This window comes from Lemur catta, chromosome 1, assembly GCF_020740605.2.
Source record: "Lemur catta isolate mLemCat1 chromosome 1, mLemCat1.pri, whole genome shotgun sequence".
Classification (NCBI taxonomy): domain Eukaryota; kingdom Metazoa; phylum Chordata; class Mammalia; order Primates; family Lemuridae; genus Lemur; species Lemur catta.
Window position 1 is genome coordinate 75,337,485 of NC_059128.1, and position 18,960 is coordinate 75,356,444.

Sequence of the window (18,960 nt, forward strand, 5' to 3'; positions counted from 1 at the left end):
GGGCTGTGCCCTGGTCGGATGGCAGAGGTGTGTACGAGTAGATTATAGCATGCAGGCCTTGTCCACAAACTAATGGCAGACTTCTTCCATCCTCCTAGCTGGCTGCCACTGTAGTCACCGACCAAGGCCCTCAGCACAGACCTCATTCCTCAAAAAGAGGAATCCCAAACAATCCTCCTGTATATTGGCTCTAACCCAAGGCGTTCCGGGGACAGAATCTTGCTGAACCACCTCTGGCTCCAGCACTTGCCAGTTGGTCCTCAGAGCTCAGCAGTTTGAAGAAATATTTTCAGTAGATTCTGGGAGGGGAGCCAGGAGGCAGCGGTGCCTTTGCCTTGAGATTACGTTCCCTAAGGAATCTCAGCTCAAGTGGACATTCTTCCAGGGTCACAGAAAGGTCTGTGACCTACACGCACAGGACTTCGCTCTGGAGACAGGAGCTGCCACTCCCCAGCGGTGGTTCCATGCCAACCCCTCTCCCCACACAACCTCCGGGCACAATACCCACTCCCCTGTGCCGGGTGTTACACGCTGTCAGGGGGAGCTGTCCACTGGCACATGACAGAACCGGGGCTTTGCTGGTGTTTGCAGAGAGAGAGGTCCTGAGAAAGCAGAAAAGGGCCCTGCATCCTGAACCTAGTGAAATTGTGGACCAGGATCTCTGAAAAAGAAGATACATTTCCTCAGCCTTTTTATCTGTAAAAATACTAGAAAATCTATCCTTTGATTATGTAAGAGAATGTCTTTCTTCTTAGGAAATACATATGTATGCAGACAGAGAGAGAAAGAGAACATACAAATATGGTAACATTGGTGAATCTGGGTAAAAGGTGTTTGCAAATTCCTTGTACATGCAACTTTTCTGTAAGTTTGAAATTGTATCAAAATAAAAAGGGACGAAAGAGAAGAATTACAAAACACAAAGGAGCATTTTAGACAAATTAATCCTCATTCCCACCAGACTAGCCCAAGAATGGATTTAATTTTTGTGTAGGTTTTGGTTTTTTTTTAATATGAAGAGACATTTTATTATCAGTTTGCTATATATTAGTGTATATACAAGATTGTACTTTCTCGGATGGCAAATGAGGCACAGGATAACATTTTTCCTGGATCCCTAAAGAACCTCAATATTATCTGTCTTTTGGAGGATCCAGTTTTTTATGACATCTGTAATATTGTCCATGAGGATACCAGTAGTGCTTCGCAGCAAAGAACATTTCGTTCTATCATGGGTCCTTGTTCTACCATGGGTTCTTGCTCAGGGTGCTCACTGTTTTCTTCTACTCTACTTTTTAGCACTTGATCATAGATTCTTCATGATTGTGCACAGGATTTGGTCAAGGGATAGGTTTTGTGTGTTCATATGCAGTGTCCACAGAAGGGTGGTAGTGTACCATCATCCTGCCATCAGATGTCAAAGCAAGCTGTACTTTGCAGTTGTAGTCATCTGGAAGAGAAGAACACATAGATTTACAACAAACACAATATAGAGCTCTGTTTTGGATTGGAAATAAATGTTTCAAGATAGTTCTCTTTGATATCACCCATTTTACTGCTGCTACTGTCATGGTGTAGCAAGATGCTTATCAGGTGGTATGAAGAAAGATGTTTTGAAGAGAAACTGCTTTTAAAATCTGCTTCTAGGCAGACCAGTTTTCATTCCTGATTAACAGCTCCTCACTGTGAGCCCACTGTCTTGTCTCCTCATTTTTTGTATAGATTTTGAATAATTTTTACTCAGTTACAATCATGGACAAGTTTATAGTCTGCCTTTTTTTACTTAACATTAGTTATAAACTGTTTCCATACTGCTACACATTCTTTGTAATTGTCATTTACTGATTTACAATATTCTGTGTCATAATTTATGTTCTCCTGTTGATGGACATTTAAGACGAAGAAGGGGATTGATGTCAGTTCATCATGAGCTCTTACCAGGTGCTGCCTACCACAAGCTGTGTACAGGCATTATCTTATGCGACTGTCACAATCCTGCCATGCCCCAAGCACTGTTCTAAAGTCTTGGGAACAGATCAGCAAATTACACAGACAAAATGGAGCTTACATTCTAATGGGGAGAGGGGGTAGAGAATGTACAATAAAGAATACACATAATATCAGGCAGAACAGAGAGTCTCAACAACAAAAGAAAAAAGAATATACATAATAAATAAGAAAAGTATGTATTATGTCAGAAGGTGTCAGGTAATATAGAAAAATAGAACAGGGTAAGGAGAGGAAGGGGGTATGGAAGGAGAGGGTGTTTCCGTTTTAAATAGAATAGTTAGGGTAGGCCATACTGAGAAGTTAATGTTTGGGCAAAGACTTGAAGGAGAGGAGAGCAAACCATGAATAACACATGGACAAATAAATGAACAAATAAAATGACTTTTATGATACATTCTAACTATGTCATTAGGAAACAGGCATTAGAAGGGCTAAGATCCCAAGTTTGGAAAGATAAATTCTAAGGAGAGATAAGATCAAAGTTTAAAAGATCATCCAAAGCACAGGTGGGGTGAACAATGACTCATTCCACAAACAGTAGCATTTGTTGCTCCAAAGTAATTTTGAGCCAAACAAAGCAAGCTGCTTCTTTGCACAGCAGGTAGTAAACACATGAGACTTAGGCCCTTAAAGATGGCATAGGCTGCAAGCATGGGACAGTTTTCAATAAACCCATGGATGCCAGCCCTGGGGTCAGTGATTGAAAGAAATTGAGGATATTTGCAGGATATGCCCCAACCTTTTGATGTGATTCGGAGTAAAAGTCTAGCCTCTTAAGAAACATACATCTTGTGCTATGTTGGGACACAGGATCTTGGTAAGCTGGGCCCAACCGAGCAGCCCAGGTGGCTCTGGATGCATCTCTCTCATAACCAACATTGAAAGTCCTTTACACTCCACACTTTTGGTGTTTGTTAAACACAATGCAAAATTGAACAGGCAGAATTATTACATTTGAGGCTTTTAAAAAAATACAAGAATTACATAGGCTAAACTTTTTCAAGCATATAATCACACTTTGTCACCAGGCCAGGATTTGTCATTTTGACTGAAGTATAATCTTTAACAATTGACTTGCTTAATAAATAATTTCCAATTTAAATGGCCCTTGCTTTTCATAGACTGTTTCAGCCATAAATACATAAACATAATTTCAATGAAATGAAACTGAAATATGTGAATGTGGCTTAGTATTTAGAGGATTTCTGCAGAAATAAAAGCTCAGTTTGTGAAGTTAAATACCTCTTTGCAAATTCATTTTGCACACATGGATTGGATTTTTGTTTATTGAGTTTTCTTTTTCTTTTTCTTTTTTTTCTGAGACAGTCTTGCTCTGTTGCCCGGGCTAGAGTGCTGTGGCATCAGCCTAGCTCACAGCAACCTCAGACTCCTGGGTGAAGCCATCCTCCTGCCTTAGCCTCCTGAATAGCTGGGACTACAGACATGTGCTACCATACCCAGTTAATTTTTTCTATTTTTAGTAGAGATGGGGTCTCGCTCTTGCTCAGGCTGGTCTTGAACTCCTGAGCTCTAGCAATCCTCTAGCCTCAGCCTCCCAGAATGCTAGAGTTACAGGTGTGAGCCACCACACCTGGCCTATTGAGTTTTTTTAGAGTAGAACACTACATAAGGCACTACAGTTTTAAAAAATGTATTTAAGCTTTCTGTGTATTGATGGAAATGTTCTCCAAAACAGCAAAATTATGGATCAGTGTGTATTATATGCTATCATTTCTATTAGAAATATACACACAGGCTGGGCTCAGTGGCTCACACCTGTAATCCTAGCATTCCAGGAGGTGGAGGTGGGAGGATCACTTGAGCCCAGGAGTTTGAGGTTGCTGTGAGCTAGGCTGACATCACGGCACTCTAGCCTGGGCAACGGAGTGAGACTCTGTCTCAAAAAAAAAAAAAAGAAAGAAAGAAAGAAAGAAAGAAATATACACACAGAAGCTCATATATGCACAGGATAGCCCTGGAAGGATACACAAAGAATTGGTAATAGTGTCTGCCTTCATGAACTGAAACAAGGTGACTGAAGGACAAAGTAGGAGACAGTTTTTTCATCGCACAACCTTTTAGATGTTTTGACTTTTATACCATGAGTATATAATCTTTAGTAAAAAAAAATAATTTTTAACACATTTTAAAAAAGCATTGTGTTTCAGTATAATTATATAGTCACCAAAATGACTCTGAAATAAATAATGAATGCTAGTGTTAGGACACATGGACAGGGTCAGGAAAAGTACTGAGTCGAGGATGATGCCTTCCTCCTAAGTTCTCCCTTAAATGTAGACTAGTATTTTAATTTAGTTGAATGGAAATTTTTTAAAGATTTACTTGAGATATAGCTTATATACCTGACGTCATCAGACAAGGACCTCTGCTCTAATTTCACGAAGCCCATCATATTTGATCTTCAAGATTGCCTTTTATTTTTTAAAAATTGCAGCTTCTCAAATGTGAATACTTCAATAATTATATGAGCCACAGTTATGAACGCATAGTTCACACAAGGCAAAAGGCAAAGAGTATACCAATTCACGGAAAATATCCCACCTGAATAGTCAAAGAATGTCAAACTAAAACAAAGAAATATCTTATTCAATTAGCAATTTGGTCAAAAGTTACTCCCAGTAGAGAAGAGGGTCTGGTGAATCTTGTATATATTGACATCACTGGCTAAAATATAAATCAGCCTGGCCCTTTTGTGAAGCACTATGTCAATTCACATAGTCATTAAAAATATTAATGTCTTTTCCCCTGGTAATCCCACTCCTGGGAATTTGTCCCGAGAAAATTTTTCCAAAGAAGAGAAAAAGCTCTATGTGGGAAGATGGTTGCAGCAGTATCAATCTGTCTTAGTGGGATTGGGCTGCTATACCAAAATACCATAAACTGGCTTAAACAACAAGCATTTATTTCTCACACTTCTGGAGGTTGAAGTCCGGGGTTAGGGTGCCAGTAGGGTCAGATTCTGGAGAAGGCCCTCTTTGGGGTTTCAGAGTGTCAACTTTTTATTGTATCCTCACATGGTGGACAGAGAGCTAGCTAGGTCTCTGGCCTCCTCTTATAAGGACATAATTCCATTTATAAGGGCTCCACTCTCATGACCTAATTATAATACCTCCCAAAAGTCTCAGCTCCATATGCCATCACATCAGGATTCATATTTCAACATATAAATTTTGGAGGGACACAAATACTCAGTCCATTGCACCATTAAAGTGAGAAAGTGATGTTAATCTCGGAGTCAGGTGTCCGGGTCTGAGGGCTTGGCTCTGGGACCTGCCAGTTGGGATCTGGGTGGTCTTGGGTTTAGTGACTTGATCTTCCTGAGCCCATGCCTGCCAGGATGGAAGGAGGGAAATCAGGATTGGAAAGTGCTGTGGAACCAGATTTTGGAGGGTCTTGACTGCTAAGCCAGGGACTCCAGGCTCTGTGCAGTCAGCAAGAGAAACATTACAAGTATTTGATCAGAGTTGTGCATCGGAAAGATTAACCCAGCAGTGGCATATAAGAGGAACGGAACGGGGGAGAATGCAGAGGTGGGGAGGCCATTTAGGAGGCTTCTGCAGTAGTCTACAAGAGAGGCAATGACTAATTAAATGAAACAGCCCAACTTGTGTGAGTACCTTGTGGGTGATGAGCTATTATCATAAATCTCCAGCCTTCCCATAGCATCTGTTTTAAAGTCTGCACTGAGCAGAAATATTACAGAATAACACCTTATATTTCTAAAGCCCTTTACAGTTCAAAAAGTGCTTTCATGTGCATTATCTCATTTGATCTTCAAGGTATTTACAGGTGGATTTTTGTGAAGGAGTTTTTCCAGATATTGAAATTGGGCCTACGGGTTTATAATTTTCAGGGCCCACCCTTCTCTTCTCCTCCATTCAGCTTCCTTTTGTCCAGTCTTCAGGCACTTCACAGTTCTTTATTCCATTTCACTGCCAAAAATAGTAATAATAATGCATGCTGAACACACCAGGCGTCTTGCTTAAGTCCCTCCAAAGGCAGGTAAATCATCAGTGTGCTGGATGTGAGTGCATTTGGTTTATTTAATCATTCGTTCATCTTTCTCTGATCACAGTGGAGTTTCACATGTTCCACCATATGCTGTCCCAGCGATGCTCTGCACGCACGAGTGAGAGCCCACGAGGGGGCCTAGGCTTCCCTCCATGTCTGCCAGGGCGGAAGGAGAAATCAGATTGGGAAAGTCCTGTGGGACCAGATCATGGAGGGTCTTGACTGCTAAGCCAAGGACTCCAGGCTCTATGCAGTCAGCAAGAGAAGCATTACAGGTTTTTTTGATCAGAGCTGTGCATGAGGAAGATTAACCCAGCAATGACTCCCTCCAGCTTCAGCCCTTCCCCCATCCCAGGGAGGGATATCTCCCTCTGGAGGCCCCAAAAGGGGTCCCAAGTCACACAGACACAATCTGGGAGCCGTGGGACTAGTGATCACACAGGAGACCTGCTGCCCGGGTCTCCACCATGACTGAGGCTTCCTAACTCGGGGCTTCTCTGGCTTCCAGAAGCACTAATGAGCAGGGCTGAGCGGTAATTAAGACTGTGCTCAGTTCCACATCACGCAGCACAGCTGCAGCTTCCGGGAGGAAGGGGCGGGAGAGAAGACAGGAAGGCTGCCCTTGGCCCTCTCCTCCCACTCCCGGGCCGCTTGTTCCCCAGGCCTTCTCTAGTGTGGCACGAGGGGTTGGGAAAGCCACGGGATGAGGGAGCAACTACAGGAGTTTGCTGCCCAGGGTCGGAGAAAGAGTGGTCAGACACCAGCCAGGTGTTGCTGCTCCATCCAACCCAGGTGAGGAGCCAATGGGCCAAGCTGTGGTTTTCTCAGAAGTGAGGAGTCCCCCGTCTTGCAACCAGCCTAGTGCTAGAGAAGCTGCAGCAGGAGGGTGCTCTGATCCAGCAAGAGGGGCGTGCGTGACACACTATACCCAGGACTCATACTATGCAGGTACGCCTGTTGTCTCTGAGCAGTCTGGGACCCTCTGTGGCTCACAGCTCAGACCGACCTACCGCAGTGACGAACACTCAATGGGCAACACCGAGCCAGGCTCTGGAGGTCCACGGGTCAATATGACCCAGTCCATTCCACAGAACACACTCGCCTGTGGAGAGGCAGATGTGAAAACAGAGACAACTGCTACAATAGTGATGAGAAAAAGGCGGGCCACAGAACCGCCTAGGGTAGATTGAGGAAAGTTTCACTTGGATGGTGGCTTTGAATTGTGCCTGGAAGTAACAGAGGAATTCACCAGAAAAGATGCTTTTGGCAGAGGGAATAGAGTGAGCAGAGGAAGAAGGTGTGGAATAGAGGTGGCCTGTCCCAGCCCAGTGAACAGCCAGGAGAGGTGGCCGGCCCTGAGTGTGCGTGGAGAGGGAAGGGGTGGGGTCCAGCGACGCACCAGGGGTCACAGGCCGGGCAGGAGCAACTGTTGGGATGACCCTCATTGCCCAGTTCACACCACTTCAGGTGCTGGGTGGATGCTCTGGGACTTTATCAGAATCCCTGGGGAACTGCTCCAGCCCCACATGCTCAGCTGGAGGGCCTCAGCCATGAGCACAGGGACTGGCAGAAAAGGCAGAGCTGGAGGGAAGGGGCTTAGCACTGGGCTCCAGTCCACTCCTGAGTCCCATGCAGGGAAACAACAAATGGTACAGCACGTGTGTCCTGAGGCCTGGGGGAGCCTAGCCTCATGTGTGGGTGTCATAGCACCAATAGCCTTCTTGTCCCCTGTCCACTGCTCTGGTGAACACAGGTACTGAGGGTTTCCAGAACCCAGGGATGAGGCAGAAGAGTTCAGTGACATTAATAGTTCTGCAGGGGCCAAACTAAGGAATGATGACAATCAGCTCCCAAACAGAGACCCACAAACACATAACCTGTGAGCTGGAGAAAGATTAGTCTCAAAAATCCTGGATCTTTAGTAATACTGTGACCACTTTATTTTTGGTTTTTTTTTTGTTGTTTTTTTTTTGAGACAGAGTCTCACTCTGTTGCCCGGGCTAAAGTGAGTGCCGTGGCATCAGCCTAGCTCACAGCAACCTCAAACTCCTGGGCTTAAGCAATCCTACTGCCTCAGCCTCCTGAGTAGCTGGGACTACAGGCATTCGCCACCATGCCCGGCTAATTTTTTCTATATATATTTTTTTCGTTGGCCAGATAATTTCTTTCTATTTTTAGTAGAGACGGGGGTCTCGCTCTTGCTCAGGCTGGTCTCGAACTCCTGACCTCAAGCGATCCTCCTGCCTCGGCCTCCCAGAGTGCTAGGATTACAGGCGTGAGCCACCGCGCCCGGCCTACCACTTTAAAAATATGTAAATAGCACTCATTCCAAATCTCCTTTTTGCAATGTGCTAACTTTCGACCACAGAGTCTGTTGTCCCCTCTCCTGCCAGTGTCTCCTTCCCCTGTCTGAGTGGCACAAAGGTGATTCTCCAGGGGGATTTTGGGTTGTGCTTCATTCATGCAGCAGAAAGCCTGTGAGGCTGGTGTGTCAGGTCACCCACCTCTTGGCTAGTGAGCGCCCCCTTCCTGTCTTTCCTGAATGTAGATTTCCAGTAAACAAAGACCTTATTTTTCATTGGGTCTGTGGTCTCATTTTCCATAGCAGTGTGCCTCAGAAAGACTGAGGTCTCTTGCATGGCCATGATTTGAAAGTCTGGAAATGGATTCACAGGTGAGCTGTGTTCACCACAGAGCTAAGCTGAAGCTGCCCTGCACCCCTCGCCCCTCCCTCGACGGGTCACAGGGCACATGTGGGCACCTCTTCCTGTTGCCTGTAGGTATGTCCCAGTAGGAGAAAGAGATGGAGTGGAGGGAAATGAGTCCCCTTCACTGGTGTGTATGCGGAGGGTGCCTATGGTCCAAGCCGCGGTCACACTCGGGCAATCCCGATCTGCCCTTGCCACAGAAGGGACCTCTGGGGCCTGGGCCCATCTCTGTCCCATGACCTCGCAGGTGTGAGCCACAACAGTGGAGAAATCTTCAGAGCTGGGGGAAGCAGAGGGAGGACTGGAATGTCTTTAATTTTGAGTGTCTTCCTCTGGACTTTTGCATTTATAATATTTCTATTTTTCAAAGAATCATTTGCTTCTTTTAATTTTAGCATATTTTCCTCAGAGCAATAAAGGCTTTCACAATACGGAAAAAGTGACATTTGATCTGAAGGAGTCTGGGGGTGCTGCAAGTGTGGGGAGCTGACCTTTAATAACCACCCATCGGGGCCGCGGGCTGGCGAAGCGGGAGCTGAGCCTCCAGGACTGATGTCTGCTGCTCTCCACAGGTCAGTTCGCAACGGGACCTGCTGGGTGACAACCCTGGGGGTGTGTGCAAGCGTGTGCAGGCCTGTGCTCCTGTCCTCTTTCCCGTGGTCTCTCTAGGTGGCTGTGGCTCACCCCATCTGTCCTCTTCACTCTTGCTAACTGTCCCAGTTCTCGGTTTCTCCCTCCCTCCTTTCCGCCCGCCCACAAGCCTTGCGGGCTGGGCCAGAGGGAAGCAGTTGTGGCTGTTTTTCCCCAGCTCCCGCTCAAACCTGACACCCACAGAAAGGTCAGGCCCACGTGGTTCCGCACATCCCCTGCCCGGCCCGCCCTGGCTGTTGCCATGGCGACTGCTTGGCTGGAAATGTCTTTAGCCACCCCTACTCAGCACACTGGGTGGCTGTCCCAGGCTCCATTCTCAGAGAAGCCACTCCTGCCAGGGGTTCTGGAATTACGGGGACTCTGAGAATACAGACAGATGGACAGACACGCAGAAAATCAAAGCCGGAGGCACACACACTGGCAGAGCCAAAGAGCAACAAGCATACTGAGGTGCTGGTGGGGAACGTGAAGACGCGAGAAAGTGAGGTGGGGACAGACCCTGCCATGCCACGCAGGCCTGAGGGGTGAATAAAGCAAAGCAGAGGCTGGAGTGAGAAGAAGAAAGAGACAAAGGGAGGCACTGAGAACCCCAGGCGAGAGTAACAGGCAGAGAGGTGTGAGAGAAGTCAGCTCTCCACCGCCTCCCATCCCAGGACAGTCTCTTGTGCAGCGAGTTTCTCTTCACCTCATTCTCTCTGAGGTCTCGGGTGGGGGCTGCGTTGATTTGCTGCCCAGACTCTTCCTCTGGCTGGACAACATTTGCCACCTTAAGGGGGTCCTTGCCCTAAGCTCACACGGACTTACACCCCTCCCTGCTCCAGGGAGGCCCTTGATCCCATTCCTCCCCAAACTCATCATAAATACGTACTCTCAGCTTCACCTGTCCCAGGAGGTGAAATGGGCATCAGAACATGGAGCAGGAATGGTTAAAAAAAAAAAAAAAAAGAGGCAAAATTTAGGGAGCAATGAATGTGAGCAGCAGAGATGATGAAGCCCCTGGAGGTAACTAGGGAAGAGAGAGGCTGGACAGTGAGTACCAGACAGGAGTGAGTGGGTAAACAGGTGGGAAGGGGAGGGAGGAAGAGAGAGATGAGTTCAGAGCTCTGCCCAAGGCAAGCCGGAGGAGATGCAACAGGAGTGGTGCGCCCGTTGCGCTGGTCTTCAGGGCCTGGCTACAAGCCCTGCCTGCCTCAGTGCCATTATTTCCCATCTTCCCAGTGTCTCCGGGGCTCTGAGTAAGGTTTCTTGGGGTCTTTGAATTCTTGGTTGTTCTTCTTAGCATGTTCTTCTTAGAAAATAATTTGGCTATCAGCACAGGAAACTCTGAGGCCCATCCAGCCTTTGACCTGTCCTGACTGTGACCACAGTAAAGAAGGGACAATGTTGTCGGTGTCCCTATGGCGAGAGAGAGAACCACTCCTTACACTGGGCCACAGAGGCTGGGATGTGAAAGTCAAAGGTCAGGTACTGCCCTGGAAGATGGACCCCGGACCTGGTGAAAAAGGGACTGTGCCAGATGTTGATGTGCCGCCTTACATCCTGCAGCCCACCTCTGTGACCACTTGCAGCTGCAGTGAACAGTTCTTGTGCACGCACACAGCTTCCCCACCTCTATCCTTTTCTGCCTGAGGCTTCTTCAGCCCCTGCAGGACAGCCTAGAAGTGGCAGGGGCTTAAGGCTTCCAAGGAGCAAACCTCCACCAACGATGGACAGCATCAGTGGAATTATATCCCCCTTGGTTTCCCATCACTCAGTGAGAAACTATGGCTCTTCAGCGTGATCCCAGGGGGACTGAGTCCTAACTGCCCACAGTGGACCTACTCAACAGAGGGAACCGTCTCATGCTCCTTGCTCCCTCACTCCTGCTCACCCCCTAAAACAAACTGCCTCCATCCAAGCCCTTGCCCCGTGGCATGCACTCAGAAACAAGAGAAATAAAACGGCATAAGGGCTTCCTTAAGGGAATCTTCCCGGCCCAAGAGTCTGTCCCACAGGGCCAGGCTAAGACAGGTGTTAGAGGGCTCTGCCTCTGATTGCTGGGTGGTAGGTGATCAGGTGTTTGTGGGAAGGAGTCACTATCAGCTGGGGGAGGGGGGAAGGAACACTCACCAGCTCTCCTTCCCAAACACTGGGGAGCCCAGGGCTGACTGACTAACAGCCAGATCCCAGAGGTCTCCAGTGGACAACCACAGACTTTCATAACTGAAAGGGACCTTAGGACTGACCTGATCCAACTTTCTATTCAGTGCAGAAATCCCCTGTAAAATCTCTCTGACAGCTGCTTAAATACCTTTAGTGACTAACTACCTTTTATGAGACCACCCTATTCACTATTGAACAGTTATTAGAAAGTTCTCCTTAACACTGAATGGTAATCAGTCTCTCTGAAACTTTCTTTCATTGGTCCTAGATTCTCCTTTGTACTTTGGTGTCTCAGGTTTCTACCCAAGACTCCTCCAAATATTTGCAAGCCAATGGGGTCTCTATTATACCCTCTCTTTTCCAGGCAAAACAATCTTATCGCTTGTCCTTTCTTCAAATGACTCCATCTTCTGAGCCTCCTCACCCAGGACCCCTCCTCCAGAGAGCATTGTGGTTTGTCAATGTTCCTCTTACAATGTGGTGCCCAGATGATATTTTTGGTGTGGTATTATCAGGGCAGAATGTATTTCTACACTACTATGGCCCCAAGTACATTTCCACCATTGATTCCTAAAATCATAACTTTTTTTAGCAGCTACATGACACCACTGACTCAGCTGAACTGTTAAGACACTTAACATCTGTTGTTTTGGGTTCTCAGTATCCCTTTTCTCTTTCTTCAGGTAACAGCAACCCTCCTCCATTTCCCATTCTCACATGGTTCTGGTGGGATTGTTAACTACAGTATCGTGTACCCCTAGCCATGGGTCTTACCTTGCTCATTGTCATTGGTCCAGTGATGAGCATGTGACCCAGGCCAGGCCAATTAGAGTCCTTCCCTGGGATTTGTGATATGAAGTCGGAAAGTGCTATCTTTCCTCTAGAGTTACTCACCTGGGATGATGTAAGCCCAGAGCTATCTATGCTATACCAACACACAGAGAAAAGAGTGGAAGGAAGAGGAGGCTAAAAATACTGTTGGGGTCCTTGGGTCCAGCTGACCTTGAGGCCAGCTCCATTTCTGCCCTTCTCAATCAATGTCCCTTTATGGCTTAGGCTAGACTGAGTCTGACTTCTGTCACTATAACAAATTAATTATTATATAATTCTTCTTTGTCCTCTAATTGTATAGTTCATTTTTGATCCTACATGAATGACTTCACATTTATCCATATTAGGTTTCATACTTTGTCCCATCACTCCAGTTTATAAAAAATTTTTAAAATTAGGGGACCAGGCGCAGTGGCTCATGCCTGTAATACTAGCATTGTGGGAGGCCAAGGTTGGGAGGATTCCTTGAGGTCAGAAGTTCGAGACCAGCCTGAGCAAGAGCGAGTTCTTGTCGCTAAAAAAAAAAAAAAAAAAATTAGAATTGGGATTCTATTATTCAATCAATTACCAATCCCTCTCATTTTTGATAAAGATGCCTTCTATGTACTCATCCAAATCATTGATAAAAATGTTGAGCTGGACAGAGTGAGAAAAAATAAATAAAAAACCAGCAGCATGTCAAGTTCATCAATAAACAAATTTACCTTTGAGATGATTGTTCAAACAACTGAGTCTACTCTACTTTTATCCAACCTACACTCTCCATCCTGTCTCCCTTGGTCACACTCCATGTTAAAGACCACGCTGCACCTTGGCATTCTGCTGACCTAATAGTTGATAATCTCATCCAAAAAGGATATAAAACTAAAAAATCAAAATTGGTACTAGAGATTATCTATCCTTTAAAATGCTTATAAACTCTTAGTAACCCATCTCCCTCTTGCCCACGCATACATGCACACATACACAATGCCTCTTACCCACCCCCACACTTCCACTTTTGCCTTCTCCCTCCCTATGTATTTTATCTGTTTTAAAACCTTTTTTTTTTTTTTTGAGACAGAGTCTCACTCTTTTTAGTAGAGAGGAGGTCTCGCTCTTGCACAGGCTGGTCTTGAACTCTTGGCCTTGAGTGCTAGGATTATAGGAAAGAGCCACGGTGCCAGGGCTTAGAACCAATTTTTAGCAGTGAATTGGGGTCTGTGGCCATACCACCTTGAATGCACCTTACTGTGGAAGCTAAGCAGTTAGGACTGGTTGGTACTTAGACGGGAGACCGACTTGGAATACCAAGTGCTGTAGGCTTTCCCCCCACTGCTAAATTTGAGTGGTGTAAAAAAAGGGGGGTTGGAATTAGGTCAACATGAAGGCAGAAGAGAGTCAGTTTGTTTGGGAAGACAAAGCCTTTACTTCAGAGCAATGTGTGACATGTAGCACTTGGGACAGGGGAGGTGGGCAGAAGGAACCTGCGGCCTTGGGGCCGCATGTGGCCCTTCCGACCCCCAGGCGCTGCCCCTCCACCGAATCCAAACTTCACAGTCAAAAGGCCACATCAAGGATCCAGAAAGCCACACGTGGCCCCAAGGCCGCAGATTCCTCACCCCCCTTGACGCAAGGGGGCAGTACATTGAGAATTTAGGAAAGCCTGGGGCTGAAGGCCGGGGAGTCAAGGAGCAGGGGCCCACTGTTGCTCCATTTGGCCTGTAGGAGGCAGTGTGGTATAGCAACAGAGCACAGGCTCCGGAGAGAGCTAGACCTGGCTCCCAAACGTAGCACCTGTTAACCACACTTGTGGTTATTACCTTGTGTGAATTCCTACAGCTCCCAAGACAGCAGACAGCAGACAGCAGACACTCAGGTGCCACGCTTCCTTCCACCCCATTACCAAGTCCCAGTGCTTCTTCTTGCAAATGCTCCCCACACCCACTTCTCTCTAGCCTCATTGCCATACTTCATTCACATAACCACCATCTCTTCAAAATTTCTTCTGCCCCATTTTCTCTCTTCACTTTCCAAGACTGAAATTACACATACTGAGCCTGTTTCTTATTGTCCCACAGCTCTTGGAAGCTTGGTTTTGCTTTGTTCCCCCACCCTCCATTTTCTCTTTGTATCTCAGTTAAGATGATTTTTATTGATGTTTATTGATCTATCTTCAAGTTCACTGGTTCTTTCTTCAGCTGTGCCTACATACTGAAAAGCCCATTGAAACAATTCATCTCTAATAGCATTTTTGTTTGTTTTTTATTTTTTATTTTTTTAGAGACAAAGTCTTTCTCTGTCACCAGGCTAGAGTTCAGTGGAGCAATCATAGCTTAGGCTCTTAGGCTCAAGCGATCCCCTTGGCTCAGTTTTTCTGAGTAGTAGCTGGGACTACAGATAGACACCACTACACCTGGCCAATTTTTTAATTTTTTGGAGAGATGGGGGGTGGATTAGGGAAGGGTCTTGCTATGTTGTCCAGGCTAATCTTGAACTCATGGCCTCAAACAATCCTTCCACCTCGGCCTCCCAAAGTGCTGGGATTATAGGCGTGAGCCACCATGCCCAGCCTCAACTTCAGTCTTAATCAGGTCCTACTCCTGAGCTCCAGGAGTGGGCCTTTCTCAGCGTTTCTGTCCCTTCTCCCCATGGTAGCCAAACTCTGCCTTATATCTATGGTTCATTTGGGGTGAGCCAGAGTTTCTTGCCCTCTCTTCCAACAGAGCAGACCTTTGCTTGAATCTTCAGCCCAACGTAGTTTCCTGCTTGTCCCTGGGGTAGAAGGTTTTTGCTTCTATTCTCCCAGAAGCAATGGATCTTGCCTGTGTTCAAGGGCAAGGTTTTATCCCTCACCAGAAGCAGATGAGTTTTGCTTTTCTTCCTCTCCCGAAGCAAGAGTTTATTTCCCCTCCCCCAGTGGCTTAAGGCTGTTGCTTAATGGAGAGGAATGTGGAAGCAGTTGAGGCTTTTTGCCTTCCACCAGCAGCCACCTAATCAACTCCTGCATGTCTGCATCACCAAAGAGGATCCATCCATCTCCTGCCCTGCTCCCACTTTTTCTCATGAACCCTAGGGGAGGCCTATGGAGAGAAGGTTGCCTGTGAGTGCAGACTCTCCTGTGTCTGGAATTGTATCCGGCTACTCTAAACTGACATGCTAGCCTATATATAACCTTTAACACGTTGACTGCCACAACTAGAAAAAAATTTTTTCTTTGGGGGCCACAGTGTTTTATTACAAAAATAGAATACAAACTTAGAAAACAAAATGGTCCTTTCTAATTTAATGAAAAATGAAATTTATTGACTTCATTTAATCCACATTTTCAGGATTAATTTGTCAATATTAATTGTAACAATAAGAACATCAAGTAAGATTTTCATGAACCAACTGCAGGGTTTTGCTTCCCAAGGCGTCAGGCTCAAAACTAGCGTGAGTTAACTACAGCTCATATGGCAGTTAATGTGTTAAAATTTTAATGTTTTTCTTGGTTTCTTCTTACCTACTTGTAATGAGTCTTATCTTTGCCAAAGTTGAAACAGTTCGTGTGCTGCTGTCTCTCCTTGTAGGGGCTTTAGTTGGTTGTCTTATGATCTCAGCTTTCTAAAGGGCTCAAGAAAAGTTGTGATTTTGTAGATTATCTGGCTTTTTCACAGTGTTATGGTAGCAGCAACATTGTCTTGCATCATTCTACATCCTAAGTGGAAAAAGTCCTCAAGTTATTATCATCTCTTTCTTAGACAACTTCAACCACCTCACAGCTGGTCCCCTCCATACTGTAGCCAGCATAAGTATTAAAATTCTGAAACCATCACAAACTAGAGAAGACTCCAAAATAAAATACTTAAAATGATCAACATAAAATCTGAAATCTAGATCATGGTGTATTGGTCATCTGTTGCTGATTAACAAATCAACCCAAAACTTAGTGACTTAAATCATGGCATTTATTCTGCTCATGAATCTGCAGGGCTTTGCAGGCACAGCTTGTCTCTGTTCCACTTGGTGTCAGCTGGGATGGTTGTTATCATTTGAATCATTCATATGTCTGAGGCCTGCGGTAGGAAGACTAAAAAAGCTGGGACTCCCTGGGCCTCCCTCCCTCCTTCCCTCTCTCCCTCTCTCTCTCTCTGGCTGACTTTTTACACGTGAGCTCAGAACTGCCAAGGAACATGTTGAGAGAGAGAGAGCAAGACCCCAGGTGGAATGAAGTAGGCTTAGAAGTCACATTATTTGTGCTGTACTCTGTTAGCAAGGCTGTTACATAGGTCTGTTTGGATTCAAAAAGAGAGAATATTGACCCAACATCTCAGTGGAGGAGTGTCTGTATCATGCTATAACATGAACATGTAGGATGTGATATAATCTTTGGAAAACACAATCTGCCATACATGATTCTATTTGTTCTGTAACAGCAAAAAACTAACAACAAAAAAACAAGGTAGAAAAGAATAACCATGAGCCCTCTAATTGTATCACTTCATGCAGACGTATCGTTGCCAAGTGTGAATAATTTGTCTGCCCCCAATCAATCATGTCAAGCCCATGGCAGCCATAAACATTTTTCTAGATGCAAATCTGATTTTCTTATGCCCCTCTTAAAATCACCCTGTTCCCCCACAATAAATTCCCAACTCCTTAACATGGTTTATAAAGCCCTTCACATCTGGCCTTGTGTATTCATTCCCACCCTCACCTTTGTTACTTTCTCCTTTCTTCTTTGTATTCTAGCTACACTGAACTACTTCCCATCTTCTGAATTTTCTTTTGCCTTTAAGCCTTTGTACATGCTTTCCTCTTTCTCTTCTGGGACTCTTCTTTGCCCCCTGCTCTTATTCCTCAATTTCTTCTCACTTCTACTCATTTTTCTGGACCTGGCTTTTCTAACACCGCCTCTCTCCTGCCTCCACCTTGTCTGGCCTAGGGCTCTCATATCTCCTTTCCATGTCCTCTTAAAGCACCCTATGCTTGAACTTCCCACAGTATTAATCAGGTAGGCCCCACCTGCCCCTCCATCATTCTATGTGGGAACCATGGTTTGGCTTTATTTGACACCATGCACAATGCCTGGAGCATGGCACTGTGTTGAGGAGCTCAACAAATATTGGTTCAATGAATGACTCTGTGCCTTAAATAACCCACTTTTAGGCTCAAGTAAACAGCCCTCCCACAAACCTAAGATTGCTATGGCAGTGTCCTGTCTTGGTTTTTGTTGTGTTGTTTTGAGACTCCCTGGGTAGAGTACAGTGGTGTCATCATAGCTCACTGCAACCTCAAACTCCTGGGTTTAAGCAATCCTCCTGCCTCAGCCTCCCGAGTAGCTGGGATTACAGGTGTGTGCTACCACACCCAGCTAATTTTTCTATTTTTTGGTAGAGATAGGGTCTCACTCTTGCTCAGGCTGGTCTCGAACTCCTGAGCTCAAGTGATCCTCCCGCCTCAGCCTCCCAGAGTGCTAGGATTACAGACGTGAGCCACTGCACCCAGCCTGGCAGTGTCCTATTTTAAGTCTTATGACTAAAATAGGGCCAAAGCTTGTTGGGATAGTTTAGAACTTTCAAAAAAATATTGGCTGTTTAATGTGACTTGGGCTGTTCTCAGCCTCAGGGGATTCATGCCAAGGCAGGGCCAGGGAGTGGCTCCATGACCTCTTTCCTCTTCCAGCATTGGTCCTGGTGGGCAGGTCTGCCAGGGAGGGATGCACCTCAGCAACAGCTGCTGGGATGTTTACTTGCTGTGCCTACTTGCACAGCCTATTTCTGGAGCAGGTACTGGACGCAAGCCCATGCCATTCCAGCACTGACCTCGCCAAGCGCTGGGTGATGAGTGTGCGTGCCAGGAAAGAACAGTAGCAGTCACTCTGCTTATCTCCCTGGCTCCAGCCCAACCTTCTCTGGGCATACCAAGTCATTACTGTTTTGCCCTGTTGGTGATTACTTTACCCTCACTCTAAGGCTTAGCAATAAATATTGCTCCATTTACTCTAACTTTCGGTTTCATTAAGGATGAGGGAGAAAGTTAGGGGTGATAGGTAAGGCCCTCCCAAATCATAAACTGTACTGCATTGAGGAAGTCCTAACTGGAGTTCCTTGGAGTTTTCGGGGTCAAAGGAAACACATCAGCACTTGGGGCCAGTACTGTTTTTCCTATGGTTAGTCCAATTACTAAAAGGGAACTGGAACACAAAGAGGTCACTTGACTTATTTATGACTTCTCAGTAAGCCACAAGACAAAGATAGCACCCAAGACTCTCGGTTTCAAATTTACTGCCACTTCAATAACCTAAGATAAATCTATATTAGTTAGCTTTGGGAACTAATATCAAATTTGGTTTTGGTAAATTTTCACCTTTTTTTAGAGCCATTGCTTAAGTTGTCATCTCTAAACCAAGTAAGAAACCATAGTTACAACTCATTGGGGAGACCTATTCTGGGGAGACCTATCTCTGTTGCAGAGTTCACTGAGAAAGTGGCTAAAGATCTGGGGTCTTCCTCTCACACCTCGTCCAGGTTTTCATACGAGGCTAGAAGCCTTTCAGTTCTGTAACTCCTTTTTGGTTCCTCTAAATCAACTCTCTACCTTCTCATACTACAATTTTTGTTTC

At 45.7% G+C, this 18,960-nt stretch overlaps 1 pseudogene; it reads right to left on the reverse strand.

The window, feature by feature from the left end:
* Positions 1-1,051: 1,051 nt before the first annotated feature.
* LOC123625784 lies at positions 1,052-1,571 on the reverse strand (annotated as a pseudogene).
* Between the last annotated feature and the right edge of the window lie 17,389 nt (positions 1,572-18,960).